Source organism: Amblyomma americanum, chromosome 1 (assembly GCF_052857255.1).
Source record: "Amblyomma americanum isolate KBUSLIRL-KWMA chromosome 1, ASM5285725v1, whole genome shotgun sequence".
Lineage (NCBI taxonomy): Eukaryota > Metazoa > Arthropoda > Arachnida > Ixodida > Ixodidae > Amblyomma > Amblyomma americanum.
In genome coordinates, this window is record NC_135497.1 from 23,582,108 (window position 1) to 23,605,060 (window position 22,953).

Below are 22,953 nucleotides of genomic sequence, written 5' to 3' on the forward strand. Positions count from 1 at the left end.
AATCATTTAGGCAGTTTGGCATTGTGGCAGTGCCACAGATGCCAAGCTCTGCTAGGTTGCCAAGAATCCCGAACCTCCAGGTTGAATGGTATCGTTTCTCGAGGTCGAAAAAGACCGCAAGGCAGTGTTGTTTGTGTATAAAAGCTTCTCGAACAGTATTTTCAAGGCGAACTAGATGATAAGTTGTTGAGCATGCCGTTTTAAAACCACACTGATGGATGCCAAGAAGTTCACGGTATTCAAGGAAAAAAGTTAGTCTTCTATTCAGGAAACTTTCAAAGGATTTGGCGAGGTAACTGGTAAGGGCTATTGGATTGTAACTACTGGGGGATGTTGGTTGCTTTCCAGGTTTCAGGAATGGTACAGTAACTGATTTCTTCCAGGCTTCCGGTAGGTTTCCGAGCACCCATATTTTGTTAACAAATTTGAAAAGTGTTTCCACAGGCGGTTGGGAAAGATGCGCCAGCATTTCGTAAGGTACAGGCGCGGTCAGAAGTAAACGGAGCGCGCCGCACAGGAAAGAACTGCGCGTCAGCGCCGCCTAGCCAAACCAGGCAGAAGCTCAAAATAGCAACGCGCATATGCAAGGCCCCTACCGGCGCAACCCTCTCATTGCTCCGCTTGCCTCGCATTCGGCCGGCGTCAGGTTCGCACTGATGATGATCATTATCGGATGGTTGCGCCCTTTGTAGCGAGCGGGCTTTTCTGAACGCACAGACCGCTGCCTTGATGCCGCAAATCCCACGGGGGCGACGCTGCAATTATGCCATTTCATCTGAGACAGCTGCAAGCGCGTTTCCATATCAAATAGCGCACGTCCTTCAAACTGTAGTTGCCTCCGGGATTCATTTCCGTCTTGCTATCGACCAATTATATTCAAAACACTCGATCCACCACCGCAGGTTCGGGTTCTTTTAATACAGTTACCGCTCATTTTCGGCTTGCTTCTACGTGGAACCGATGGAGCGGCAAAGCATGCGCCCTGTGTGTCTGTCTTGCAGCACATTGCTCGTGCATTGAAACCTGGCCTAGGAGGTCAGCTTAAAATAAGACGAAACCGCTGCTCTTGGCGCTTTTTGCAGCGCGATCCAACGTCAGAAGCATAGTGACTGCTTCCAAAGGTGCTGGATGCAGCTGCTGAGTTGCCACGCCTATATTGCCGAACAGACCAATGTGTATATGTAACCGGTAGCAGTGAAGTAATACAGCTCGCACAGAAGAGTTAGGATCGCTTGCCGGTGTCTGTCGTGGCCCATTCTCTGATTAGTGGGCGCACGCGGGTACTTATATGCCGAATTTCGCACGCGGGGCACGCAACAGTGACGCACCGCTGCCGCGGCATTCACGTGGGTAAGACAGTGGGTGCTTGTAGTCATCCTAAGATCCGAAGTTGCATGCAAGGTGATTACCATGAGCTCTGCTCTGCACATGACAGCGCGATACGCAGTGAACTGTCTCGGTGGCGATAAGAGCAGGATCCAGTATAGGGACGGTGTGTCTCGCGGGAGACAGGCAGGGTGCATGCACTAGTGCTGCGTCGGCGCCTGGCAGGGACAAGGCGAATCATCAGTGATAACTGTAGAAAATTAACCCAAAAACTGCGGCAGTACGCCGAGTGTTTCGAGCGCGTTTTATTGCGAGCGAGACGCCGAAGAGTCCCAGCGGCAGCAAAAGTTCGAAACACGCGGGTTATTTGCGGCGCAAACGCGCCTCCAGCTGTCTCACACGAGGCGGCTTAATGGTAGAGCCGTACCCGCACAATTTACCTTATCTAGAAAAAGGTCTGTGTATTCCGAAATGCTCGCTAGGTGCACAGGAAGCGGCCATTCGATCCTCAGCAGCAGCAGCACGACATATATGCCGGACGAATGCGAGGCAAGCGGACCATTGAGAGGGTCGCGCTGGAAGGGAGCCTGCACATGCGCGCGGCGATTTCGAGCTTTCGTCTGGTTCGGCTAGGCGGCGCTGACACGCAGTTCTTTCTTGTGCGGCGCGCTCCGTTTACTTCTGTCCGCGCCTACATCATCACGGCCAGATGCAGTCTTTTTTTCCGTAGCTGTAGTGGAAATGCGCCGAGTTTTGCAATCACAAAACGAGACACGACAGGACGAAGCGCACTGGATGCGTTTCGTCCTGTCGTGTCTCGTGTTGTGATTTGTAAAATTCAGCGCATTTTCTCTACAGCTATGAAATACCAACTAGCCCCAGTTGTCGCCTTCTTTTTTCCAGCCGAGAGATCTATGTTTAGTTCTTTGAGTATGTGCAACCAGTTGTTGGAAGTCTGTTTCTCTGCTGCGTTTTTGTATTCTAATAATAATTGTGTGCAGTGTGAAGAACTGGAAACGTTTGAGAAATGTTCGTCTAAGATGTTTGCTCGTTCCTCTATACTTGTTTGTGTACCAGTGGCTGTAAGAAAAGAAATTCTGAAAAGCGAGAAGCTGCCATTTAGTTTGCGAGCTTGCTCCCACTTTTTTTTTTTTTTTTGATGTGATGGAGTTGTTTGTGGATGGTTCATAGTTTTTCCAGGAAGTTTTTTTCAGCATTGCGATGGATGTTGCGTGCTTTTGCTCTTGCTAGTTTGAAATTTATGAAGGTTTTTGTGTGTTGGGTACCATCGAAAAATTCCCCAGGCTTTACATTGCTTCTTGTTTCTCTTAATTGTTGTGTGTGCCAGACCTTATTTTGTCGTACTTCACCTGGCGATTGCGGAATAGCGAGGCGTGCAGCTGCAATCATGCAGGTCGTGAAAATTTTGTTTAATTCGTCGACATTGAGTTGGTCAGAAAATATTGTGTCCAGACTGGCGTTATCTCGAAACAGAGGCCAGTCTGCTAAGTGCAGTTTCCAACGGCGCGGTTTGCTAGCGAAGATTGAGAATGAGGATGATAAGGTGATTACCACGCTAAGGTGACCGCTTCCGTAGGGGTCGTCGAGAACATCGCACTTAAAATGTGCAAAAACAGAAGAACTTAAAGACAGCTTATTTTACGCAGGTAGTGTGCTTGCCTGTATTGAGCAGGCAGACATTGTTGGGCAAAGTAAAATCTATAATACGGCCTCTAGTATTTGTTAATTCACTTCCACAAAACGAGGAGTGTGCAATAAAATCCCCTACTACCAGATATGGCTCTGATAACTGATTAAAAAGTGCTTCTAGATCATGCAATTTTACAATACGATGTGGCAGGGGATATACAGAGTATGCTGTAACATGCTGTAATTATTTTGTAATGAAAAGCAGTGACTGCAACTGCTTAGTATTTTGTTTGGCGCTTGATTTCGTTGCTTGCGCAACACCGCTCTGGACTATAAGAGCAACACCTCCAGAGAGCCTACTCGCCTGCTGCTGGTGACATCGGAAGACTTCAAACTTTTGAAAATATTTCTATGTAGAGATCCCAAGTTGGTCTCCTGTCGACACAGTGCTACATGCGACAGAGAGTTTAAGAGGTCTGTTGCATCACTACAGTTTTTTAGTATTCCACGGCAGTTCCAGTGGGTAAGGAACACCATGATAATTTTGGGGGGATGTAATACTCGGAACCTTAGGTGCCTTCATAGTGGAGGCCCGTTATTGGTACTTTTTTTTCGCTCAAGAGAGCTCTGCCGCCGCTGCGGTTGAGGGGATCTTTGACTTGTGTTCATCGCCTCACTGGAGGCGCTGGAGTTCCGCGGGTTCTGGGGGGGGGGGGGGGGGGGTGAATTGTGCGCTTCTCCTGAACGGCGGAATCCTTGCGGGCTGCCGACATCGTGGCCGGCGGGTCCTTTTTCAGGGAGGGCATAGCAGCTCTAGCTGTATCGGCCAGAGGCGCTGGTGGCCCTGCCTCGCTGCGTTTGAGCTGGGCAGGTCCCGGAGACCAGTGTGGTGTGCCGCAGCCACTCACCACATCGGGGAAGTTTGTATGGGGTATGAAAGCGAATGTGCCCTGTGAAATTGAGTAGTGCCTTCTTGCTTCTTTAAATGTTATATATTTTTGTGTTTTTATGGTAATTATTTCCTTCTCTTTCTTGCAGGCACGACACGTCCTTGAATAAGCGGCGCGGTCACCTTCACAATTTGCGCAGCGTAGCAGTCGTCAGATTGGTGATAGTTTGTGGCACATTTGGCAGATGTATCGCGGCCGCGGCAGTTTTGGGAGCCGTGTCCAAACCTCTGGCATTTGAAACAGCATCTAGGGTTAGGGATATATGGTGGGACTGAGATTTTTGCATACCCTACCTCGACTGACTAGGGCAGGGTGCAGGAGGCAAGTCAGGACCGGGTGTATCGTGAGAAGTTCTTTGTTTTCTTTGAAGATTTTTATTCTATTGCATTAGTCACATTCTGAGCTAACAGTCCCTCAGAAATTTCTTCTTCTGTTTTAGTGCAGATATTCATTCTCTGAGATGACACCACGTACTGTGTTTAACGATCTGTGTGGTGACACAGAGATGTCGCCAAAAGTTTCAATACTTGCAAGGTTCGATGTCTGAATTATGTCAAGCATTTCGAGCAAAAGGTCTCACTAGCCAATTCTGTCACGTTGTATTTCGAGCCAAAGGAATCTATGAGAACGTTTTACACTATGAATGGGGATATCGGTCTGGTTGGCTTTTCTTTTTGTTCACTACGAACCATGTGGTACTTTGGAAAAGTTTGGTTCTTTTTGCTGAAAAACAGGTGGCATTGACCCGCCCTCTTTTTAGAGGGCGATCATTTGAAACTAAGAACGTAGCCATAAAAAATGTGTTCTTCACCCATGGTGCCAGCCACCCACCATGGAGCCCAACTAGGGGACGGGACAGGAGCTTAAACAAGTCCTGCCCACACAAGCTGTACACCATAGCTATCACCAAATATGGGGCAACTCAGGGTAGTTACTCCACACAAGATTATCTCTAGCCGCCAAGAAGGAAGGAAAAACCTAGTGAGGAGGAGACAGGAGAGTTGTGAGGAAGAAGATAGGAAAGTGAAATATGAAGGGGAGGGTAGGAATAAGCGACTGCCGATTTACCCCGGTCGGGTCAGGCCGGAGGTGCCGTCTACAGGAAGCTGGGGCCAGAGTGGTATGCTGCCTCCGCCGAGGGGCCTTAAAGGTCCAAACGCTCGGCATCAGCCCCGGACACGGCGCTGCCACGCACAGCTAAACGTGGGTGCTCAGGTCCGTGGTGGCGCACTCTTCACCATCATCGCCACGCGGGATGTCCCTGCGGATGCTCGGGAACCCGTGCTGTCGCCACTCACCCTCACCTGCTTGTTGCAGATGCCCGCAATACTCGTGAAGTGGTACTGTTTCTACCATAACAGTGAGCTTGTCTCGCCCCTTCTGTCATCGACTGTGCAGAAGCGCAACGTATACGCCATCTTCCTGCGAAACAGCGAATTCTTCCACTTTTTCAGTGCACTACCGGCTGAGCGAGCGCCGTCAGCCTCAAAATCTGCGGCACACTTCTTTTTTTTAGTACTGAGTATCGTTAAAATATACGATACACTAAAAGTGTATTTTTGATACCGATACCTCGATACTTTCATTTTTGGCAAGCGATACCTAATACCGAAGAAAAAGAAATTATCGAGAGATAGTATCGAAGATGCATGTATCTTCAATACTGCTCATGCCTACCGATGGGGTTGAAAACTGGGTGTGCCAACACTGATTTTACTGAGGTATTGTCAATATAAAATAGTGTGGGTAGTTAAAAGGAAACAAAATATTGCCCAATGGGAAAGCTTCGCTTCCCGGATAGAGTTGTAGCTGAGTTGAGCCCTGCCCAACAGTTCTGAATCATCAGTGCACAGAACAGTAAGCTGTAAGACAGTTTGGGCGTGCCCGCAGAGCAGCGGTGTCAGGATATTTTTTTTTGTTTTTTTAAGAGCTTGCTTGCAGGCTCAACTCCTGCAAGCTAGCACGAGCTGGAATGCAGTTCCACATAATAATTTCCAAATATGGCCGGAACGGTGTTTTAAATAAGCGTATGTGCAATAATGCTCTAAATACAATTACCTGTTTAATTGGAACGTTGTTCGTCATATTGCCACGTTGTGGTGACGGAAGAGCGGCAGTCAGAAAAGGCAACGAGAAGGCTTCGAAAAAGAAACTGTTTATTGGGCTGACTCCCGCCCACAAAGAACTGAATGAATCGGCGGCGGCGATAGTAAGAATCGTGCTCGGCGGTCATCGAACTTAATGCATGCAGTTCTCGGCCGCGCTCATTTTAAGGCTGGCTAACAACTTTCGAGATTAAGCGCCAAAAGCAACTACAACATTCTCGAAAAATGCAGAACCAGTTGCGTGTGGCTGCGATCATTTGAAATAAAATTCGTCGCATCTCGCGTCACAAACGAAGGCGCGTGCCGGCGGCTTTCAGCATGAACAAACAAAAGTACTCAGCTTCGCAGCAATATTTACTGACTTCTATATCTAGACCGAGGTTCCATTTATTTAAGTAGATGTTTAAAAAGTTCCATCGAAATTTGTTACTAATTCAAACCTACGTGGAACCAGATTAAGAGTGATTAGCACGGCTGCCCAAAATGGTCAGCGGAATAAATAAGGAATATAACAACCATTTTTTTTTGTTTTGCAATCCCACCAAAGGCAAAGCTAATGCATTATATGCATCAAAATGTCTGGAAACATGGGGTGAAAGGTAGTTCGGTTTTATGACAAGTGCCTGTGGACAAAATGAAAGTGCGCGTCTGTCTTTATAATGGCGTTAGCGTGCTGATCACTTAAATCACTCCTCGTGCCTAAGACAATGGGAACAAATGAACAAAAAAAACTACTGCGTAATGAAGCAAACGGTTGCCAGAACAACCTTCAAGTCGAGTTAAAAAACACCCTACTTTTAAATTCTTTATGCTCCATCCGTTGCGACAAAAACGTGAGATGTAAATCTACGCAACTGATGTTACAGAAGATAAGAACAGTGGAGAGAAAACGACTTGTCATGCCAAAAACACCTCAGCGGTTCAAGAACCTTCCCTGCATATAGGACAGAGACTACCGGGTCATGCAGCCGAAGAGCAATGAGCTTTGTCCTAGCAATCGCTGACGGGCAAACGACCCCCGAGGGGAGAGCTTCAAATGGCCAGTATTGTTTCCAACGATGCTAAACGGACGAGGAGAAATACTAGTGACGCTTGTCACACATAACAAATTGGGAAGGAAGGCGCGTGAGCGCTGCTCCTTTGATATTTCTTTATATGGAAACGGCCTTTGTGGATGCCTCTTCAACGATTTTGTATATGTGCTGTTGGTTTTGTTGTTTAGTGTCTCCTGGGTGAAGTTTCTCTTATAAGGTGCCCTTTCTCGAATAAAACCATTCACAAGTCAGCACACCTCACAAAAATCTCCACCAGCAGGAAGCGGCCTATTGGAGACAGCTACAAACGGGAACTTTCCCGAATCTAAACGTGCTAAGTAAGATCCACCCAGGGCTGTATAGCAGCAAATTCCCGTGGTGCGAGGACAAAGCCACGTTAGTTAACATAACGTGGTGTGAAAAGAGAATAAATGCAGCTGCAATAAACAGAATCCCGAGTGCGGAGCAGTGGGAGAGGATGCTTTCCAGCGAGGATCCGGCGGTCCAGGCAGGACTGGTCCGGAGAGCCTCCCTCGCGGCAAGACTCAGTGGGGCCCAGGACTAGGGGCTCCAACCCTGCCACAAGAGCCACAGACCACGTCAAAAGATGTGAAGTGTGGCTCGACACCGAGACCCACCATATGTTTCTATGAATAAAGTTATTACTACTACTACTCCTGTGCAGTGTCTTCTTATGGTTCTTACGGGGTTTAAGGTTCCAAAGCTACTCGGGCTATGCGAGACGCCCGAAATGCGACTGTCATGGCCAAGACCGAAGCGGTGGCCTAGTGGTTTGAGCATCCGCCTCGAATACAGGAGGTGCAGGGTTCGATCCCCAGTGCCGCCGGGTGCCCACCGGTGATACAATGGGTACAAGCTTCCCCTGGTCTGGTGCTCGGCTTCTTTAGGGCGAAATGCTTGGGAAATGGGTCTTTGACCCCACCTTGTGCAACGAAAACTACCATGTGACATGGAGCTCTTTGGCCAAAGCTGCCCTCGAGCCATAAAAATCATCATCATCATCATCATCATCATCATCATCATCATCATCATCAAGATCGAACCCGCGTCTTTCGGGTCAGCAGCCGAGCACCGTAACCACTGAGGCAGCGCGGCGGCGCCTCCAGTGTTGTTCTACTGCGTGACACGCGAACGCCTTACGGCAATGTATTACCAACTTTTCCGGCTTTATGTAGTAACCAGGAGGCGAGGCCTTGTGAGGTGTGTTTGAAACGCCCTTCGCCTCGTCTACCTCGGTAGAATGCTCCTCTTGTAATCCTTCTTGTTCACGATATCTACCCGTTTTACAATACAAATACAACATGCCTCAGATAACGCCAACAACAGAAACCACCTCTGGCAACATTAAGAGACAAACTATGGTGGGACACCCGAAAAGGCGATTGAAAACAATGTTTCTCGCTTGTGCTGTTGGGTATCACTAGAAGTTTGACTTCTCAGTTTTTGAAACTTCGGCGGAGTTTTTTTTTTTTGATGGTTATTACAGAACGCAACTTTCGGGGTTTTTTTTGGCGCATGTTATTTTCGGCGAATGAATTACTAACTTTTTTTCAGTGATTTAATGTGGTAATACTGTGCGATCAAAAGTCAGAGTTTCTCGGCACTTTTGTCAGCTTGAGCAATTCAGTAATTTACCAGTAATTAACGTGCGAATTGTAGTAAATAAAGCTGTGCTTATAGAAAGAATCGCTACCATCATTAAAAAAGCAACGCAAGTTAAACGAGACCGCCGGAAGATAAAAACGCAAATGGAGGTTTATTTCTAAGGGCTATCTAGGTTGACATGTTATCGCTAGGTTGTCGAGCTGGGCCGAGCGAGATGGCGGGCCATCCCCTGATCTACGTGTTAATGGCAGCGATGAAGCCGCCGCTCAATCGTCACGGTATACACAAAACTTTACTTTTTTTTTCGTGACGCCCATAGACGGTTTTGTGTCAATGTGTTACATGCAGTTGATAAACCTGCTTAACCGACCAACTACCGTGAGCGTGTGATGATAGTGAACAGACAGCGCTAAGCTAGCAGGCGGTGAGGAGGTGGGGCTTCCCCGTCTGCAGAGGCGTGTAAGCTAACGGAGCAATGCATACAGTCGCACAACTGCTCTGCTTATCCAACAACACCTCCACCGCATCTTCCCTATACTTATTTCATTTTCACATTTAGTGAAACTCGTACTCAACAGCCAGTTTAAGCTTTGCCGTGCATATCAAGAATACTATCCTTTTTCAGTTAAAACCGAATTTCGAAAACTGAATTCGGCGTACTTTTAGCGTGTTTTAATGCGAAATCATTACTAGACCCATTACGATAAAAGCCGGAGGCGTGTACTAGGGAGGGTACTCGCAGATGGTACATAAAATACCACTGATTGCAAGAAAAATAGGGTGACGTCATAAAGTGGCTGTATGACGCACACGGCAAGCCGAGCATCGCCACTCCAGACAATCCTATACATGTCGTTCATCTATACTCCCCACTGGCCGACCTACAGTTTTCCCGACATTCGTGCCAAAGTTGTGACAGAGCAGTTTGTCGTAAGGCATTCCGGGTGGTGGCATGTACGATTTTTCGTTGCATATAGCTTACATGTGCTAGCCAAGTTGGAGGCTATAGCTTGCGGCAGAGATTCGAGCCGCCGACATATGCACCTTCAATTGTATGCCTTTCCAGACTTTCGTATCAAAATTGTGATGCAACCGTTCGTCGCACAGCGTTCCGGGTGGTGTCATACTCGAGCGTGTGTGTGGGGCTGGGTTTCAGTGCACCTAGGGACCGCGTAATACTTTCGCGTTCCCACACGTGAGCAGTATTAAGTGTATCTCGATTTTTTTTTTCGGTTTAGACCAAAAAGTTCAACCTCTATAGGTGTACTTAAAAGACGGGACTTGGAACGCTATATAAGAGCTACCACACTTAATGCCATTGCTCTTCAACCATATAAGAAAGCACTCGGACGCCAACAGGCCCAGGGAGGCGAAGACACGCGTTGAAGTGTACGTGCGCGTTGGCGCACGTGTGAAGCGTGTGCAATGACCGTTCCGTCCCAGCTGCTGCGCTTGCGAGTGACCGCCGACAACCCGCGCCTATCGACCGGGGAATGCTGCAGGGCCGCTGCTCTGTCCGTCAGCCTAATGAATCGGCCCACGGCGTTTTCTCCCTCGTCGATTGTTATCGCGTGTTGGCTGTGATTTCGTCCGTGCAACATTTCTCCTCGCTGGCCGCCCTTTTGCGAACTTACGGATGTTGCACCGTGCTGACACCCGCCCGCTACCGAGACCACCACCGAGAAGCATACGCATACGATATGGGCCCCTTGTCGCCGGCCAGTGTGTTTTTCACGTAACGTTGTTATTGAGGACGCCCATTTGTATACTTAACACGTAAATTTTCTGCGTGCAAGTCCAGCCGCACATTGAATGATGTGGCTACATATGCGAATGGGAGAGAGAGAGAAATAACTTTATTTCGACGGAGCATTAAGCGCTGAGGATACATCTTCGCTGGCTTGGACAGTCCTCGCCTGAGGTATGGACGGACCCCCTGCCTCCCTTCACATAATGGAACGACATGGAGCAATGAGAAACATGTCTCGCAGCAGATCAACACAATGATGTATGTGGAGCAACGAGAGTTAGGACATCAAACCTTTCACAGACACGTGGAGTAAGCGTTTTGCCATTACATTTTCGTGTGTGCGTGTGTGTGTTTGTGAGTGCCAGCGACTGCAGTGGAATAAAGCGCTACAGCGCCGCCTCTTTCCATTGCCCTTTTTGTCTTCTCTGCTCAAACTTGTCCCAAATGAGACTGCGATGGCAAAGTAGAATGTCATCGAAAATTAACTGCACCGCCAAAGCATCGCACAGCTTTTTTTTTTTGCAATTTCGTGCCTTGTGCACCTCTAAACAAATTGTCAATTCTATATCCTCCACAAGCCTTGTGTGTGTTTTTGTTTTTCTTCGTTCCTCGGTCATTGAAACTGAGAACCCTGCTGAGTCGATGCTCTGTGGTGAAATGTCGCTCCTTTTATAAAACAGGTCGGTCCGGCGGTGCGTGCTGCAAACGAATAGCTATGGAAATGGCGATATTACCAGGTTGGGAACCGAACTCCGCGTGCTTTATCAGCTGTAGCTCAGGCGACGCAGATGAGCGCCTCGCTGAACAGTTCGAACTATATAACATTTCAATGCACCTCTGTCAAGATAGTCTTGTATAAGACAGACGGAAAACAAGCGCGAATAAATTCTTTTTTTTTTGGCAGCGCGTTGTTTACAGCACGCTCGGGCGACACGGCACGACCGCAAAACAACAAAAGAAAAAAATGTGCCAGTTGATAATAGCAGCTCCTCGAAACAGTTTCTCGGCCAGCGCCCACCGGCATAGGTATGGTCTGGGCATAAAGCCAAAGAAAGCAACAGTGATTCACCAGAAAGTTCTCAAACGACGCGTGAGGCCTCTCCAAAGAAAATAAAACCGTGCCTTTAATGTGCCCAAAATTTTCGAGCAGTTTAATCAGAAATATTACAGTTAAAGCACGTGCCATACATGCAAATATAATATGCGTAAATGAAGCAGTCTTTTTGCAAACACTCCCACGCTTGTTTAATTTGTTTCATGCCCATGACCAAAAACACGATGTGGCCTAAGTGTGTCCCGTGCACTATGCTGATGCGTCTCGTGCGAAGCAAGGCTAAGAGACACGATTGATTGGCTAGTGCTGCCAGGACGTGCTCAGGAGGACGGACACCAGGCACATAGACAGAAAAATTTTCGGGAGGGGCCCAAGATCAATTCTTGCGGCAGTATGCAGGTGATGCTCAAGGACGCCGCTTCACGAATATCCTACAGCAAAGATTTTTTTTGATGCGCTTTTTAGAAGCTGTTTTATCTGTAGTCAAAATTTGAATTTCAGCGTTGTTCGCACCTTTCCCTCTCCTCGACATTTTTTGCACGCTCAAAGGTCGGCGATCCTCCGCCGGCCCCCACAGCCGGAGGCGGAGCTTCCTGACCCGCCGGAGCTGCGCCGCTTATTGGCCACGGCCATAATAGCTGCCTGACGTCTGAAGGCATCTAACCAATGGCCATCTCTGAACTGGTATACGCAGGAGCGGTGCAACGGTGGAGGGTGCGAGCATGAAGAAGTCTCCGGAAAGGGCTCGGCAACTTTGACACGTGATTATGGCTTCTCTGATGCGTGTAGAAGTGTATTATTTGGCTCAGGTGTTCATGACAACACAGTGCAGCAACTGAGCGAGCTGCCCTCCTCGGAATTCATTTCAGAGCGTCTTTAAGACAAGTTATGTGCTTCACGAATGAAGAAGCATCACTATGAGCATCGTAATTGAAAATGAAATGTCATTGAAACCTTTAACACACGTGAAAGCATTCGGGAGGTGGGTAAAAGCAATTTGGGGAAGACAGAATCATGGGAGGAGAAAGTGGCGGCACTGCTTGGGATGACCAGTGGGTCCCTTCAAACCTGGCGGCAAAGGTTCATGATTCATCATGTGCTTGGGTGTAAGGTGGCATGAGAATGAGAGTACTCACCTCCGCCTCCTCGACTGGATCTCTGCCTATCGCGAAGTATCGCGTGAAGGGGAACTAGTGAGGATGCAGGATATCCGAAGGTCCCGTAGGCGTTGCTTCGGGGCATTGGTTATGAATTCCGAAAGCTGGTGCTGAACTTCGTCCGGTGGTTGATTCGCATGAGCGAGGACGTGGGGACTTACCCCAGTAAAGTTCAGTTACCCTTACAGCACTAACTGTTGAAGCGAAGGTTCCCAGGCAAATACTGTTTGGCGTCGTAATCGTAGTAGTAGTAGTAGTAGTAGTAGTAGTAGTAGTAGTAGTAGTAGTAGTAGTAGTCAAAAGGCGTCCGTGCAGCCGAGCGTGACCGGAAGGAGGGGAGCAGGGGTGGCGATCACGTTACCGCCTCGTGCACGCAGCGTGTGCCTCATGCTAACATTCCCAAGACAAAGAGAGCGAAGAGAAATACATGTCCGTGCAGCCAAGTGTGACTAGGAAAAGTGAGCGGGTACCCCGCACGGACTGCATCTTTCAGCGCGTAATTATTATCGCATGCCAGCTAGCGCTGATTTTTCTTATTTACCAGTCGTGTAACCGCCGTTCATTTTTTTTTCCTTCGCCTCACTTCTTTGAGGTTCTCGTGATTTGGCGGAGGACGAATCAGAGACAGCCTCTTGTTGATGACAGGGAATAGACGGCGCACGGAGGAATGAGAAACTCAGCTTTATATGAAAACTTAAACGACGGTACAGAAGACGCGCGCACCAACGAATCAGCCACTTAACACTGAGCTGACTGGGCCGACGGCTCGCTCTTAACGGTTTCCCGTAAGCCGGGGCTCGTCGACTTTGTTCGAAGGAGATTGACCTGAAACTGAATCTCAAAACACAACATTCACTACATTGGCTACCGTCGCATTCTGCTCGTCGCGCTTTCACAGACAGCGCAATTGCCTGCATGCTATAGCGTCCCCCTGCACCGCGTCGACAGCTCGGGGGCGGTGGCGTGATCAAACCGACGCAGTTACCCAGCGTGTCTGGAATTTTGAGGCATATTTGCATGGGATTAGCTGCATTTCCTCTGCCGTAAGCGGAAAACTGCTTTTTCTGACATTTTAGCGCCTTCTTTCTGACTATTGGCCTGGCGGCCCTTCATGAATTCGACCTATAGAGGGCGAAATTTATCGCGTAAGATCGAGATCATAAGCGCAAGTTGGTAACTTATTGTTGGGAATCGTTTTTTTTTCATACGGAAGGGCTCGTAAAATCAGGTTTCGTTGAGTCTCGCTTCAACTTTATAGGCGTACTGATCGCGAAACCGAAGCGTCGTCAGTTAATGGCTCGTAACTGCATGTACGTTTTCAGAAATTGTTAAAAATAGAGCCACGAAGGCCTCAACTCAAGGTGTGAGTGCAAGACATCGTTCGCTCTTGGGTAAAATATAAAAGGGAACGCGGAATTCAAGTTTTGTCTGATTTGTAGATATATATCGTTACAAAACGAATGCCGAGGCGCGTTTTAGAATGAAACCCCACAGAGATCGGCAAAGCGCGTGTGCCACAATATATCCTCCGGCGTCTTTGGTAGCTTGTCAGCCAACACCGTAATACAGCGAGTGCCACACGCGCAACAGACCCAGAAGGTAATGAACGCACCGCGAGAGAGAGAGAGAGAGAAACTTAATTGTAAGGACGATGGTGATCTCCTTGGGTCACTTCAGCCGCTCCATGTGGCCGGCAGTTTAAGTCTGTCGGCGACCTCCTGCGCTTTTGCCGTGGCCCGGGACTAAACGCAGTGCTGCCGAATCGTGGAAAGTTTCCCATATCGTGGGAAAATCAAGCCACTGAGGGAAAAAGGCATTTTTTTTTTATTCAGCCATTGAAAATGTGGAAAATTTCGGTTTCGCTAAAGACCGGTGTTGTAAATGTGCTTTCTCGGGGAAATGTGCAGAGATGAAGGGAAAATGCTGTTATCATGGCGGCCTGACTAGAGTCGCTAGAACAAATATGGCTTGATGTTTCCCTTTAATTTGATACCTAGCCTTGGATACAGAGCCCTGGACCATTCAGGTTCACTCAGGCTTCGAGTGCTGCGTCCTTACATTTCTTCTAGCCATAGTGGCAGTGACCCTTCCCTTAATTACTCCCAACCACTCCCAGCTCCTAAGTCACACAACCCCCTATGTACGCATGTTACTGTAAAGGGATTCCCGAAAATTTCTACGGTCTATACAGGAGAGGCTAGGAAGGAAATGAAAGTAGCCGAGCTGGTCCCAGTCCTATAAGGAATGGCCTACCTCGAGGTCGAGCACAGTGCTGCGATTATACACCTCTCACTTCAACTCTAAAAGTTACAGCGAGCAACGCACATCCCGGAGCATGGCCTCCCGCCCCTTTATTAAAGCCTTATTTTCTGTATTGTCGTGCGTTTTGTGTATATATGTGCCCTTATATTCTATTTCGATAGTTCCTCATCCTCTCCACCTTGGTTCCTTATAGATATGTCTGCGTTCGATCGCCTGATCTTACTGCTACATATGTCCACGATACATATGTAATGATCGGGCTTCTAGCCACGGTTCCCGCGGTTCGTGCAGCGGACGACGACTGGAGACGAGCGGGCGCCGACGGTCGCCTGATGCCCCTTACAAGCCAAGGTGCTGGGCCGCATGACTTCGGCGCATTGAGAAGAAGCCTCGGCGCACCAGTGCTTGGTTCAGGCAGTACGACCGTCATGAGAACGTCCCGCGAGAGCTTTTTCCAGCAGGCGGAAGCATACGCCTTATAATTCAAACCTCCAAACTCAAAAACTAATAAAAACTAAGTGGTGATTGACGATGACGCGATCAAGAACAATCCATCCCTGCTGCTAATTATTTATGGGTTTTTTATTTTTTTTATTTTACTCATGCTTATATTTGTTATCTTGGCTGTATTCACTCTAAAATTACTATTTATTTATTTATTTCAGTACCCTCAGGGCCCGAGGGCATTACAGAGGGGAGTGGGGTACAATAGACAAAATAACAAAGGAACAGCAGTCACAAGTAACACAAAAATGTGAACAAAAATATGGCTCGCGCAAATCAGTAGGTTACAGCAAATACAATCAAACAAAAAACAGTCATTTAACACGAAATTATGAGCAAAGAATAAAAGTAAGCATAAAAGTAAGCATACCACGCAAACAAGCATACCACGCAGACCAGGTCTGTTTGAACTACTACATAAGCTGAAAAGAATAAACGGCAGGGCGCAAGAATTACATGTACTATGTTACCATCAAGTTAGTTAAAGCCGATTTAAACACAGAATGGTCACTTATTTCGAAGACCGATCGGGGAAGGTGATTCCATTGAGCCGATGTGCTGGGGATGAATGAGTTGTAAAAGTGGTTTGTTTGGCATGAAAGAATACCAACTTTATGACGATGATCGATCCGAGCTGAGACGTAGCAAGGTGGCGTTATAAATTTTCTCTTGAGGATGGGGTTATCGTAGTAAATCTTATGGAATAGACAAAGGCGGGATATATTTCTACGTTGCGACAGTAGTGGGAGTGATAAGCTTGATTTCATGGAACTGACACTAGAGTAACGGTGATAATTCGAGAGAATGAAACGGGCCGCACGGTTATGTATAGATTCGAGTTGGTATATTAGTGTCTCTTGATAGGGGTCCCAGATAGATGCAGCATATTCTAGTTTACTACGAACCAACGACTTGTAGAGAAGCAGTTTTACGGAGCTGGAAGTAAGATTAAAGTTGCGGCGTAGGTAGCCCAGCATGCGGTTAGCGTTATTGCTTACATAGTCTATGTGTACTTTCCAAGAAAGGTTATGGGAAATGAAGACACCTAAATATTTGTAAAAAGGCACAGACTCAACGCTGCAATCATTAAGACGGTATGAAGGCAATGTGGTGTTACGACGAGAAACCCGCATGTACTTGCACTTTTTTATGTTTAGTTCCATGTTCCATTTGTTAGTCCATTCAAGAGCATGATCAATATCCGATTGAAGAAGAGCTATATCAGAGTCACTGTTAATTATGCAAAAAATATTAGTGGAAAAAAATGGGAAATTTTGAGCCCACAACTGGGAAAAACCAATTGGCCAATGCGGCAACACTGACTGAACGTCCGGGTGCGGGCTGGCGAGAACAGCTTCCCATTTTTCAAGCGCATTAGATGTGACCAGATCTGCCGGAGGCGAATCCTCCGTGCTGTCCCAGATTATGTGGTCTATAAGGGGGCAGGCTCCCCGCACAGCTGACAATACGCGAAGATCCTTGCACTTAGGCCATCATGGTTTCTTTCTGAGAAGGCCGCGCGCGAAGCTACAGACCCAAGCGTACCCCTACAGCGGTCTGCATTACACTCGTGCAAGGCGGCAGGTTGACAACCGATATCTTTGTAAACTGAAACAAAAGGACAGCGGCGTGAAATATGTCGTCACAATCACAGGTCGCGGTCGCAGCTGCTATACGCGACGCTGTGGCGGCGTAACGTTCATCCCGGTCAGTGCGAGTCCTTTGGTATACACAAGCTGAGCTAACAAGCTAACTATACACCGCATCGTTCTATGGTCGTAGCGCGCACCGACGTCGTTCCGTGCGGGGTCCCGCAGTGACGCCGCAGCACCGAAGCAGGCTCGCGGGAAGGCCAACCTCGGAGCCCGCAGTGGCGACCGCGCACAACGAACGAACCTGCGGCTCCCGCATGTTCTGGCCTGACCGACGTCTAGCGCGGCTTCCAATAAATCTACGCGAAAAACATCTGCCGCGGAGGCGAAGTCCTTCGGTGCGAAAGGCATCTCTTGATTTACCGCGCTCCGCCCCAACTGCTGCCGGCGGCAGCGCACGCTGCCTCTTCGAACGCTTCGTCGCGCTGCGGCGATGACCGCCACGGGGTGGGTCGGCAGCACGCGCTTCGATCGCTGGGCCTGTCCGCACTGACGGCTGCCGGATTCGCAAAACTCTTAGAGCGGAGTGGCGTCTGGGAAGTTGGCCACCATGGCTGTCTAAAGCCCGACCGGCAGCAAGCCGCGAACCGAATTCCTTTAACCGCTTCCCCATTTCGGCCCCAAGTAAAAGAAGGCGCTTCGCATTTCGTCTCTTTTTATGACGGCGGTGCTTTCCTGCGGTAGTAAAGGTCATCTGTGCAGATTGAGAAGCCCGTCAGCGCTGCGATTTCGACTCCCGGTGAAGTGGTCCGGGGCGGTGACTTCGAATTCAGCTTCCCTCCCCTGAGGCCAGTGTTTCGCAACGCTCGTTTCAAGCGTTCGTATGTACGACACTCTCCCTGCCAGTATATACGAGGGGTCGCAGCGCGGCTGCGCTGATCACTCGAGCGATAATACAGCTAAAAAATCTCCCCTCCTCACATTGGGAGATTTCATTGCGCCTCATACCGAATGGGGCTATAAATTGAGCAAGCCTAAAGTCAGGCACTTTTGGTACGGCATCCAAAACAATATGGTTTATGGTTTATGAGGGTTTAACTTCCCAAAGCGACTCAGGCTATGAGGGACGCCGTAGTGAAGGGCTCCGGAAATTTCGACCACCTGGGGTTCTTTGACGTGTACTGACATCGCACAGTATACGCGTCTCTATCATTTCGCCTCCATCGAATTGCGACCGCCGCGGCCGGGATCGAACCCGCGTCTTTCGGACCAACAGGCGAGCACCATAACCACCAGCCACCGCGGCGGCGCATCCAAAACAATAGACGTACTCTATGTATACTGATCCTAGCCACCTCACCCGGAACACTTGCCCGGATCTAGCCATGCTTGAATCGCAGCACTCCAAGGCAGACGTTCGATGAGAGGAAAGAAGTTTATGGGGAGGATTCCCCATCATATGACGCAGTGAAGAACTGGCATCGTCAATTCAAATGTGGTCGTACTTTTGTGGAAACAGCTCCAATTGCAAGACGACGCCACTCCGCTATCGATGAACATATCGTACAGCAAGTGGAAGCAACCATTTTGGAAAACACCCGCGTAACCATTCGAGACCTAGCCCAAAATGTCAAGATTAGTGTGGGGTCTCCGGAAAAAAAAATAATTCAAAACCATCTTATGATATGCCTAAGATATCAGCTCGCTGGTTTCTCCGGCTCCTAGCACATTTCCAAAAGCAGGAGTGAGCCGAATGTTCCAAGGCTGTTTTGACGATGTCCCATAAAAACCAGGAGGACTTTTCCAGCAGACTGATTACACAGGTTGAAAGCTGGGTTCATCACTACGGTCCGGTGACTAACTTATAATCGATGCAATGGAATCATCCGGAGTGACCGCCTTCAAATGAAAGCACGTGTCCAACCGTCCGCTAGCAAGGTCATGCTCACAGTCCTTTGGGACCAGCACGGAGTAGTTTCGATGGATTTCCTAGCAATGGGTACCGCGGTTACTGAAGCATACTGCGCTTCACTGATGCGGAAATTGCGAACGGCCCATCAAAAAAGAGAGACGTGACATGCTCACCAAAAGTGTCCGCCTTGTGCCAAACAATTCATAACTCGCATGTTGCCCAGATGGAAGCACGCTGCTGCTTGTTTGAAATTCTACCGCATCCCCCTTATTCCCCCAATATCGCACCATTGGACTTCCACCTCATTCCAGCAGTGAAGTCATTTATGAAGGGAAAGCATTTTCCAGATGATAAGACTGATATCCGAAGTCACAGCGTGGCTTTCGGAGCAACCTGTCGACTTCTACAAAATATGTTTACAGTTGCATACAGAGATGAGAGAAGTGTGTGTCCCTTATTGGAACCTATGTAGAGAAAGACTAATAAATGTGCCAAGTTTCGTTGCTTTCATTTCGAGGGAAGTGGGTCAGGGGAAGTCGTTATTGAACGCCCCTCGTAGGAATAAAGGCGGATTCACACGACGGACCACTGGCCCACGGACCAGGCGTCACGTGACGTCCACAGCGCGCGGAGAAAGGCTGTGTGCGTGCTAATCCGCGTATCGCCACTCCTTTGGCCGTCACCTTCGCAGGTGGCGATCAGAAAATTAGTCATGCACACGGTCTTTTTCCATGCTACGTTCACTTACATCGCGGGCCAGGCGCAAACCTCACGAAGAGGAAGCGGGACAGGACGTGACGCCTGGTATGCGGGCCAATGGTCCGCCGTGTATATCCACCTTGAATGGTGGTGATGTTCACATAGGCGCAACATGTGACATTGCACGGCGTTAGGCGATGTGTCAAGTTACACTTGCGCGCGCCTTTCAATTTTGCAAATTTTGCGATATGGTTACATTAATCTACTCGACTGTACTGGCGATTTCATGACCAATAACCTCTGCATGGCCCTACACCAATCTCCCGGCAGAGGTGGTGTCGTGCAGTAGTGCATAATTTTCTATGTCATCATCTTCACTGCATACTTTTAAATCATCTTCGTTGTCAATAACTGTGCATAATTCAGTTTGAGACTTAGTGGATGCTGATTATGTCCGTTGGAATCAAAGTACGCATAGTTATCAGGCGGCAGTGAATCTTTGAGCAGTCTGGAAGGCAAATCAAGTTTCTTTTATGTAGAAATACTCGCGTCGGTGGTCGCGAAATTCACACAAGACTTGATAACTGACAGACACTGTTTTTTTCTATTCACACTAGCACAAAAAGTGTCCACAGGACTTGCGCAGACAACGTTAATTATCTGCCCAATGGCGTAACAGCTCACGAAGCACTTACACGTTTGGAACTGGTATTTTCTAGAAAAAAAAAAGAGAGAAAAAAAACGCTGAAAAGTTTTTCATGAGCGCGCTCAGTTACGATAGCATGACAGAAATTACCGAGTACAAGCGTGAATGTGGACTAACGGGGGGCAAGTCAAACGCGAACCGCAGAATGAGGAGAGTTTAGTTAGGGAAGAATAAATACTTTCCTGGCTGATTAGCCCTTCCAAGTTGCTATGATGATGCTTCGAAAATGCTGCCAATGAACCCCGCTCGCATGTTTCTCCCTTCAGTAATATTTCTGGCTTTTGAGTTCGCGTTTCGTTTATATACTCGATGGAACATTTTTCGTCATCTTTGCCCATACAAGAGAAATACATCTTGAGCCAGTAGTCGCGTAAAGAGTTTCTTTTTTTTTCCCTGCCGGCAAAGATTAGGATGCGCAAATGAAGTGTCCTTTGTCGTTCTTTTCTCTCAATTTTCGTGACGTCTCCCCGTGTTTCATGTCAGGGGCGTGTGCCCGTGCAAGCTGTGGCGCATTCGAAATCCTGGAACCTGTAGAATGCGCAATTTTTTTAGGCCGCTGTTCCGACATGGAGAGTCTCCGAGGCAGTCGTCGACGCGACGACTTCAACAGCTGGCCTGCACGTATGTCTACCGTGTTCAGCATAAGGGAACCCGGAACTTCGAGACATCACCGTCAGGAGCCTGTCCTCTCAGCGCCGACGTCTGTTGCATCGGCGGCGAGCGTGTCCCCGTTGCTCTTCTTGGCCTGCAAGCCCCTAGTGTGGCCTCTCAATCATTATTTCGCCGTTTGTAACCGGCAAGATCCTCGTACAAGCCGCACTTAAGGTCGGAAGCCACCGAAAAGATCCGGGCCCTCCAGGGTGAGGCCGGCCAGTGATCGACGTGCGCTATTCCCCGTGGATTTGCTCCAGCAGGGTCGAATTCCATGTCTGTGTACCTGCCCGTTTCCAATTTCGCTTTCTTTTATTTTCGTTGACACGAGAATTGTGTCGGTCAATGTAAGCGGATTGAGCGGTTTAGTTTAGTTTCTGGGGGTTTTAACGTCCCAGAGCGACTCAGGCTATGAGAGTTGCCGTAGTGAAGGGCTCCGGGAATTTCGACCACCTGGGGTTCTTTAACGTGCACTGACATCGCAAAGTACACGGGCCTCTAGAATTTCGCCTCCATCGAAATTCGACCGCTGCGGCCGGGATCGAACCCGCGTCTTTCGGGCCAGCAGCCGAGCGCCATAACCACTCAGCCGGATTGAGCGGGTTAGGAAGACGAAGAGATGTGACCGGCTTTATCCAGGCTGCATGAGCACTGCGGTGCTTGAGGCTTACAAGAATCCTGTTTTTAAAATATCGTTGCATTCAAGGGGGGATTGCAGTTATGCCATGGGTATCTACGTGCACGACTTATCATCTTCGCCAAAAGCAACCGGGCTGCATGGTTTGCTGCCCAGTCGCATAGTGGAGTACGTATGCCACCCCTCCAGCTATAAATATATCTGCCAAGTAAGGACAACCCTTGTCCTCACCTTTCGAGGCATTTTGATCCTTGGAGAAGCGGCGGTACCAGCGAGACTAACGATTTTTGTTCGTGACCTGGACTGGTGCGAACACACCGATCTCCAAGTGGTGGTGGGTGACATACACTGCGTCCGAGACACGCACGCCGATGCTCAAGCTGGAGACCGTGGCGTCGGCAAGACTTGATGGATCCGGCGCCGTACCTCAGTTATACGGCGGCGGATTCATCCGCGCTTTTGAATGGCGTACGTCGCTATGGATGAAGCCGGGCCGTCCGCTGCTGCGGCGCAGGTTCACCGGGCTCGGCGTGTTGAACAACTGTTGGTCCCATCACTTGCATGAGAACATTTACTACAAGAGCGAACCGAACCATAACAAAGTGCAAAAATCCTTATTAAAGTATAGCAGGGGTAAGCGGTGTTAGCTACTTGGCATTCGATTAACTACGCAGATAGGCTGTAATTTTTTATATATTTACGCGCGTGGTCTTGCCAGTGTGGCTTATACGCTTGCCCACACCGCAGCCGCCGCGGTCGGGTTCGAACCCGACCGCGGCGGCTGCGTTTTTGTGGAGGAGTAACGCTAAGGCGCCCGTGTGCTGTGCGATGTCAGTGCACGTTAAAGATCCCCAGGTGGTCGAAATTATTCCGGAGCCCTCCACTACGGCACCTCTTTCTTCCTTTCTTCTTTCACTCCCTGCTTATCCCTTCACTTACGGCGCGGTTCAGGTGTCCAACGATATATGAGACAGATACTGCGCCATTTACTTTCCCCCAAAACCAATTATTATTATTATTATTATTATTATTATTATTATTATTATTATTATTATTATTATTATTATTATTATTATTATTATTATTATTATTATTATTGCTCTTCTCGATCCATGGGCTGCCCCTGGTTTCTGCTCTTGCATATAACTTCCTATAATTCTGTCCGCTAGCCGATGCGGCGAAGGCTGGGTTATTTTCCGTGCAGTTCTTCACTCCCTGCCGTGATGCGTCTACCACTCCGGAGCACTACCTGTCCCACGTTTATGTGTAAATATTTTTCATGGTTGCTTCAAGGACTGTGATTTCCCAGGCAGCTTTGGAGCTGCAGAGAATGACGCA